We start from the raw sequence: 8262 nt of genomic DNA on the forward strand, positions 1-8262 counted from the left end.
CCAAGTTTTTTCACTTTTCAGAGTTACTGACTCAAAATACAATTACTTTAATGTCTATTTTCTGAGTTCCTATAATGCTGTTGAGCTCAGACAAGGCTAAGTTTTTCATTATTCTTATAAGAGACTTGTGATCTAATAAAATTTACCAACCTGCAGGTTTATAAAACACCTTCATGATTCTCATTGTTTTCCAAATTCTGCTTAACCAGAAGGCATGTTAAATTAATATTATATTTTAAAAATATATCATGATGCACACATCCTCAAATTTCTGTCTGCTTAAGAATTTCATGGGCTGGTTGGTCAATTAAGACTCTGACTTAGTAGAGTCCAAGCATCTGAAAGGTCAACAGTCACCCTTATGTGATTCCAATGCCTGTAATGAGGACCTCACTTTCAGAAACTCTGCCTCAACCTCCTTTATTGTTCTGCATTCATGCTGCCCCTGTGTTATTCTGGATTTAAGGTAGGTAGCCAGAGCTGCAGGTTACAGCACTCACACAAATGCTAAAGAAACACCGACCATAGTGTACAGGGAAGTCTGTGTGTTAGGGAGGATTTTTGTTTTAAAATGAGATAAAAGATGAAGACACCAATAAGAAGGAGGCAGGAACACATCTAACATGGAAGAAATGCATTGTTGGAAATGAGGATATAGGGCTAATCAGAGTAAGGCTACTCCAGAGTGGAGACAGATCAAAGTCCATTAAATGTGAGAGAAATCACCAAGAAGGAAGACTGCCCAAGACCCAGTTCATCAGGTCAGATGATTACAGAATCCACTCCCCTCAGCTCCTTTCTCAGTCTTAAAAAAAAAAAAAAAAAACAATAGTCATGCCAAGGAATAGCGAAATATTTTCCAGCTGCACCGATTACAAAGACTTCTGTATTAAATATAAACATTATGAAGGGACATGCTTGATTAGGGCTTCAGCATTCAAGTGATACTACCTTCTTCTAAAACAAATTATGGAAGATTGTGACTTAGAAGGATTGTATATCCTCAAACTCAAATGACGGAGTTCATTAATTATTTTAATATGCAGGAACCAGAATGTCTTTTTGATGCATAGAAATTTTTTGTTATCAGTGGTTCATCTGCCTGCCTTTTTTCATATTCAAATTCATTCATTCATTCAGGAAGTGTGTATTGTTTGATACTCTGTGTGAAATAATGTACAGAGAAAGAGGAATTTAAAAATTTTAAGTATGGTTTTTCCTAAAGGAACCTAACTTTAGATTATAGAAATTGGACAGATTAAAGAGGAATTTAAAAATTAAAAGTATGATTTTTTCCTAAAGGAGTCAAAATCTAGATTATAGAAAGTGGACAGATTTTAAAATAAACCAATATAAGATAAAAGGTAATCTCTTTATTAGAGAACTAGACAAAATGTAGAAGAAAAATCATAACTGGTATGAGCTCAAGGAAAATGAAACTATAATGAAGTAATTAGCCAAGTAATCCCTTCCAGTGCGGGATTTCAGGGATGTTGGATGGCTTTGGCTGTGTAGCTGAACTGGACTTCCCACCCAAGTCTGGGATGCTCACTATCCATTTACATCCCAAGGATATTTGCAGTTTCTGATACAGATTGAGGTCTCTTATATGTCCAAGGCCAGGGGCAGCAGCCAGAGTGCCAGGCTGCAACGGCACAGGAATGGCCGAGAGGAGCTACCCAAGTCCGAGGTCAGGGGCGGTGGCCAAGAGGAGCTACCTCACACCCCCACGCATGAGGCCAAGGACGGCAGCCGGGAGGAGCAACCCCACATCCAAGGAGAGGTGGTTGCGCGGGTGCAGGAGGGCCTAGAGGAGCTATCCCACGTTGAAGGTCAGGAAGGGTGGTGGTGAGGAGATACCCCTTGTCCAAGGTAAGGAGCAGTGGCTGCGCTTTGCTGGAGCAGCCATGAAGAGATACCCCATGCCCAAGATAAGAGAAACCCAAGTAAGATGGTTGGTGTTGCAAGAGGGCATCAGAGGGCAGACACACTGAAACCATACTCACAGAAAACTAGTCAATCTAATCACACTAGGACCACAGCCTTGTTTAACTCTATAAAACTAAGCCGTGCCTTGTGGGGCCACCCAAGACAGGTGGGCATGGTGGAGAGGTCTGAACAATGTGGTTCACTGGAGAAGGGAATGGCAAGCCACTTCAGTATTCTTGCCTTGAGAACCCCATGAACAGTATGAAAAGGCAAAATGACAGGATACTAAAAGAGGAACTCCCCAGGTCAGTAGGTGCCCAATATGCTACTGGAGATCAGTGGAGAAATAACTCCAGAAAGAATGAAGGAATGGAGCCAAAGCCAAAACAATACCCTGTTGTGGATGTGACTGGTGATAGAAGCAAGGTCCAATGCTGTAAAGAGCAATATTGCATAGGAACCTGGAATGTCAGGTCCATGAATCAAGGCAAATTGGAAGTGGTCAAACAAGAGATGGCAAGAGTGAATGTCGACATTCTAGGAATCAGCGAACTAAAATGGACTGGAATGAGTGAATTTAACTCAGATGACCATTATATCTACTACTGAGGGAAGGAATCCCTCATAAGAAATGGAGTAGCCATCATGGTCAACAAAAGAGCCTGAAATGCAGTACTTGGATGCAGTCTCAAAAACGACAGAATGATCTCTGTTCATTTCCAAGGCAAACCATTCAGTATCACAGTAATCCAAGTCTATGCCCCAACCAGTAACACTGAAGAAGCTGAAGTTGAACGGTTCTATGAAGACCTACAAGACCTTTTAGAACTAACACCCAAAAAAGATGTCTTTTTCATTATGGGGGACTGGAATGCAAAAGTAGGAAGTCAAGAAACACCTGGAGTAACAGGCAAATTTGGTCGTGGAATATGGAATGAAACAGGGCAAAGACTAATAGAGTTTTGCCAAGAAAATGCACTGGTTATAGCAAACACCCTCTTTCAACAACACAAGAGAAGACTCTACACATGGACATCACCAGATGGTGAACATCAAAATCAGATTGATTATATTCTTTGCAGCCAAAGATGGAGAAGCTCTATACAGTCAACAAAAACAAGACCAGGAGCTGACTGTGGCTCAGACCATGAACTCCTTATTATCAAATTCAGATTGATTTGAAGAAAGTAGGGAAAACCACTAGACCATTCAGTTATGACCTAAATCAAATCTCTTATGATTATACAGTGGAAGTGAGAAATAGATTTAAGGGCCTAGACCTGATAGATAGAGTGCCTGATGAACTATGAAATGAGGTTCGTGACATTGTACAGGAGACAGGGATCAAGACCATCCCCATGGAAAAGAAATGCAAAAAAGCAAAATGGCTGTCTGGGGAGGCCTTACAAATAGCTGTGAAAAGAAGAGAAGCAAAAAGCAAAGGAGAATAGGAAAGATATAAGCATCTGAATGCAGAGTTCCAAAGAATAGCAAGAAGAGATAAGAAAGCCTTCTTCAGCGATCAATGCAAAGAAATAGAGGAAAACAACAGAATGGGAAAGACTAGAGATCTCTTCAAGAAAATTACAGATACCAAGGGGACATTTCATGCAAAGATGGGCTCGATAAAGGACAGAAACGGTAAGTACCTAACAGAAGCAGAAGATATTAAGAAGAGGTGGCAAGAATACACAGAAGAACTGTACAAAAAAGATCTTCACGACCCAGATAATCACGATGGTGTGATCATTCACCTAGAGCCAGACATTCTGGAATGTGAAGTCAAGTGGGCCTTAGAAAGCATCACTATGTACAAAGCTAGTGGAGGTGATGGAATTCCAGTGGAGCTATTTCAAATCCTGAAAGATGATGCTGTGAAAGTGCTGCACTCAATATGACAGCAAATTTGGAAAACTCAGCAGTGGCCACAAGACTGGAAAAGGTCCATTTTCATTCCAATCCCAAAGAAAGGCAATGCCAAAGAATGCTCAAACTACCACACAATTGCACTCATCTCACATGCTAGTAAAGTAATACTCAAAATTCTCCAAGCCAGGCTTCAGCAATATGTGAACTGTGAACTTCATGATGTTCAAGCTGGATTTAGAAAAGGCAGAGGAACCAGAGATCAAATTGCCAACATCCGCTGGAGCATGGAAAAAGCAAGAGAGTTCCAGAAAAACATCTATTTCTGCTTCATTGACTATGCCAAAGCCTTTGAGTGTGTGGATCACAAGAGACTGTGGAAAATTCTGAAAGAGATAGGAATACCAGACCACCTGACCTGCCTCTTGAGAAATCTGTATGCAGGTCAGGAAGCAAAAGTTAGAACTGGACATGGAACAACAGACTGGTTCCAAATAGGAAAAGGAGTTCATCAAGGCTGTATATTGTCACCGTGCTTATTTAACTTCTATGCAGAGTACATCATGAGAAACGCTGGACTGGAAGAAACACAAGCTGGAATCAAGATTGCTGGGAGAAATATCAATAACCTCAGATATGCAGGTTATTGATATTTCTCCCAGCAATCTTGATACGCAGATGACACCACCCTTATGGCAGAAAGTGAAGAGGAACTAAAAAGCCTCTTGATGAAAGTGAAAGAGGAGAGTGAAAAAGTGGGCTTAAAGCTCAACATTCAGAAAACGAAGATCATGGCATCTGGTCCCATCACTTCATGGGAAATAGATGGGGAAACAGTGGAAACAGTGTCAGACTTTATTTTTGGGGGCTCCAAAATCACTGCAGATGGTGACTGCAGCCATGAAATTAAAAGACGCTTACTCCTTGGAAGGAAAGTTATGACCTACCTAGATAGCATATTGAAAAGCAGAGACATTACTTTGCCAGCAAAGGTCCGTCTAGTCAAGGCTATGGTTTTTCCTGTGGTCATGTATGGATGTGGGAGTTGGACTGTGAAGAAAGCTGAGTGCCGAAGAATTGATGCTTTTGAACTGTGGTGTTGGAGAAGACTCTTGAGAGTCCTTTGGACTGCAAGGAGATCCAACCAGTCCATTCTGAAGGAGATCAGCCCTGGGATTTCTTTGGCAGGAATGATGCTAAAGCTGAAACTCCAATACTTTGGCCACCTCATGCGAAGAGTTGACTCATTGGAAAAGACCCTGAACCTGGGAGGGATTGAGGGCAGGAGGAGAAGGGGATGACAGGGATGAGATGGCTGGATGGCATCACCGACTCGATGGACGTGAGTCTGAGTGAACTCTGGGAATTGGTAATGGACAGGGTGGCCTGGCGTGCTATGATTCATGGGGTCACAGAGTCGGACACGACTGAGCAACTGAACTGAAACTGAATTAGCCAGGTAGACAAACGCTGAAGGTGTGCCGGGCATCACTCATAGCATGCACGGGTCAAGGTAGCCTGAGAGAATAGGACATGTTTGGAGGCCTGGAGAAAGATGATCCTGGATAAATTAGTAGGGACCAGCTCAGGGAGGTTCTTGCATACCGTGCAAAGAAGTTTAAATGTTTCTTCTATGGGAAGGGGTTCCCTGGTGGCTCAGTTGGTAAAGAATCCGCATGCAATGAGGGAAACCCGAGTTCAACCCCTGGGTTGGGAAGACCCCCCAGAAAAGGGAAAGCCTACCCACTCCAGTATTCTGGCCTGAAGAATTCCACGGACAGAGGAGCCTGGTGGGCTACAGTCTGTGAGGTCGCAGTCAGACATCACTGAGTGACCTTCATGTTCACTTTTCACTTTTCTATGGAAGGAGGCAGATACTGTGAAAATTTCAGGCACAGTTTGACATTGCATTTTGAGGGTAGAAAGTTCATTCTAACAAGTTTGTGAAGAAAAGTCGGAATGAGAATGAGTCACAAAGATCCATCATGAAAGACTTAGTACATATTACAAAGACTTCCAGACACCACAGAGTACTATTGAGAGGTTTGAAGAAGGTAAGTAATCTTACTAGATTTGCACTTTAAGAAGTAAGTTTTCCTTTTCTGGAGACAATGTGAAGGCTATGTTGAGACGACAAGACTGGCTTGAGGAATGAGCAGGATGTCTGGAGTGGGGGCAGTGAGGGGAGGCAACAGATACCTAGGCTTGTCATGAAATGAAAGCCAACAAGTTTGGCTTTGGTGGGATGTTGTGTATTAGAGAGATCCAAGTAGAGAATGACTCAGTTTTTCTAGATTCCAAAAATCCAGGTTCTGCCATATGCCAAATAGAGGCAGATTTTGAGGGGGAAAAGTATGAGTTTGTTGTTCAGATCTTTATAATTTAATGTAACTTAGAAAATCTGATTGCTATTAGAGGCAGATTTGCCACAGAGCAGATTAAACAGCTCTCAGGATCCCTTCCTCATACAGATCCCTTGATAGGTCTCAAAAGCTAACTTAGAAAATTTGTACTTATAGTTTTCTATAAAACTTCTATAGAAAAGAAGCTTATCTTCTATAAAATGGGTTTCCCAAGTGGCTCAGTGGTAAAGAATCTGCCTGCAATGATGGAGACCCAGGTTTGATCCCTGGGTTGGGAAGTTTCCCCTGGAGAAGGGAATGGCTACCCAATCCAGTACTCTGGACTGGAGAATTTCATGGACTGTACAGTCCATAGCGACACAAAGAGTTGGACAAGACTGAGCGACTTTCAGATTAGTGTAGATGACACTTCTGGGTTTGTGGGAAAAAATAACCATAAATGTGATCAAGAAATCCACTATATTGTCATTTAGAGAGTCTTTTATTAATGGTCATAGACCCTCTTTTAAAATTCTCCCTCTCTTCTTTTATCCTCTTGATGATAAACAGGTTGAAGTCAACTTGTAGCATATGTTTGTGTATATGTCTATGAATGTCCAACAGAAAGGAGGAAGACAGAGACAGAGAGACAGACAGAAAATGAGAAAGGTTGAAGCCTCTCTACTCATTTCACATGTTTTGACCTCTTCCCTGTTTTGTTTACATTCTTCTTCGCTTCCTGGAGACCACCATGCTTAATTATTCAATTTTGAGTCTCCAAAATCTTCAAAAACCTCCAATTCAGGGGGCTTCCATTGTCTTTTCTGGAAACACCCCTGATTATTTTTAAACATTTTGGAAAATTGTGCATTGATATGTAACTATCCAATGTGATGAGAAGGATGATGGTGATAAAATTGCCTCAATATTTATTGAGTACCTCCTCTAATCCAGGAACTTGCTAAGTATTAAGGATACAGAAAAGAATGTATCATGTTAATTTCTCTCAAAGAATTCTTCATGTCATGAGTTGGAAAACTTTTTTCTGTAAAGGACCAGGTAGTAAATATTTTAAACTTTGTTGGCCATAAGGACACTGTCACGACTACTCAAGTCTGTCCTATATATAGCACAAAAGTCCCCTAGAAATACACAAATGTATTGATGTGACTGTCCTCCAATAAAACTATATTTACAGAAACAGATGGTAAGCTGAATTTTGCCTCTGAGCTACAGTTGATAGTCCCTGTTCTACGTAATTGGAGACATGAAATTTAAGGGCAGTAAAGTGTTACAAGTAATAAGATAGTAGAAAGGCATGAAAGAGAAAGTGCCAGTTCTCTGCAGGTAGTTCTCTGCAGGTCACAAGGAACTTGATATAAAAGACGAATAAGTTTTTTTGTGACGTGTACTAGGAAAAGAACAGACAAACTAACATTTCCCAGGAACTACAGATGATTTGGAATAACTGGGCCACAGAACATAACCATGTTGTGCCAATCATAAAATTTTTAGCTCAAGGGAATTTTAAAGTTTCTCTTGCCCAATTACTCATCAATTCAGTGATCCTTTTATAACATTCCAGAAATAATTTGTGCAATGATATGCAGGGATCAGTGGCACAGCCTTAGCTGCTAAGTCACTTCAGTCATGTCCGACCCTGTGTGATCCCATAGACGGCAGCCCACCAGGCTCCCCCGTCCCTGGGATTCTCCAGGCAAGAACACTGGAGTGGCTTGCCATTTCCTTCTCCAGTGCGTGAAAGTGAAAAGTGAAAGTGAAGTTGCTCAGTCGTGTCCGACTCTTCGCAACCCGATGGACTGCAGCCTATCAGGCTCCTCAGTCCACGGGATTTTCCAGGCAAGAGTACCGGAGTGGGGTGCCATCGCCTCAGCCTTATGTATATCAAATAAAAGGAACACCTTGGGACTTCCTTGGTGGTCCCGTGGCTAAGACTCTGCACTCCCAATGCAGGGGACCCAGGTTCAATGCCCTGGGCAGGGAACGAGACCTCACAGGCCACAACTAAGATTCAGAGCAGCCAAATATAGAGATATATATTAAAAACCCAAGCAAACATCTTTACATCAAACAGATAGTTAAAGCATAGCTGATAGCTCATTAA

This window comes from Bos indicus x Bos taurus, chromosome 14, assembly GCF_003369695.1.
Source record: "Bos indicus x Bos taurus breed Angus x Brahman F1 hybrid chromosome 14, Bos_hybrid_MaternalHap_v2.0, whole genome shotgun sequence".
NCBI lineage: Eukaryota > Metazoa > Chordata > Mammalia > Artiodactyla > Bovidae > Bos > Bos indicus x Bos taurus.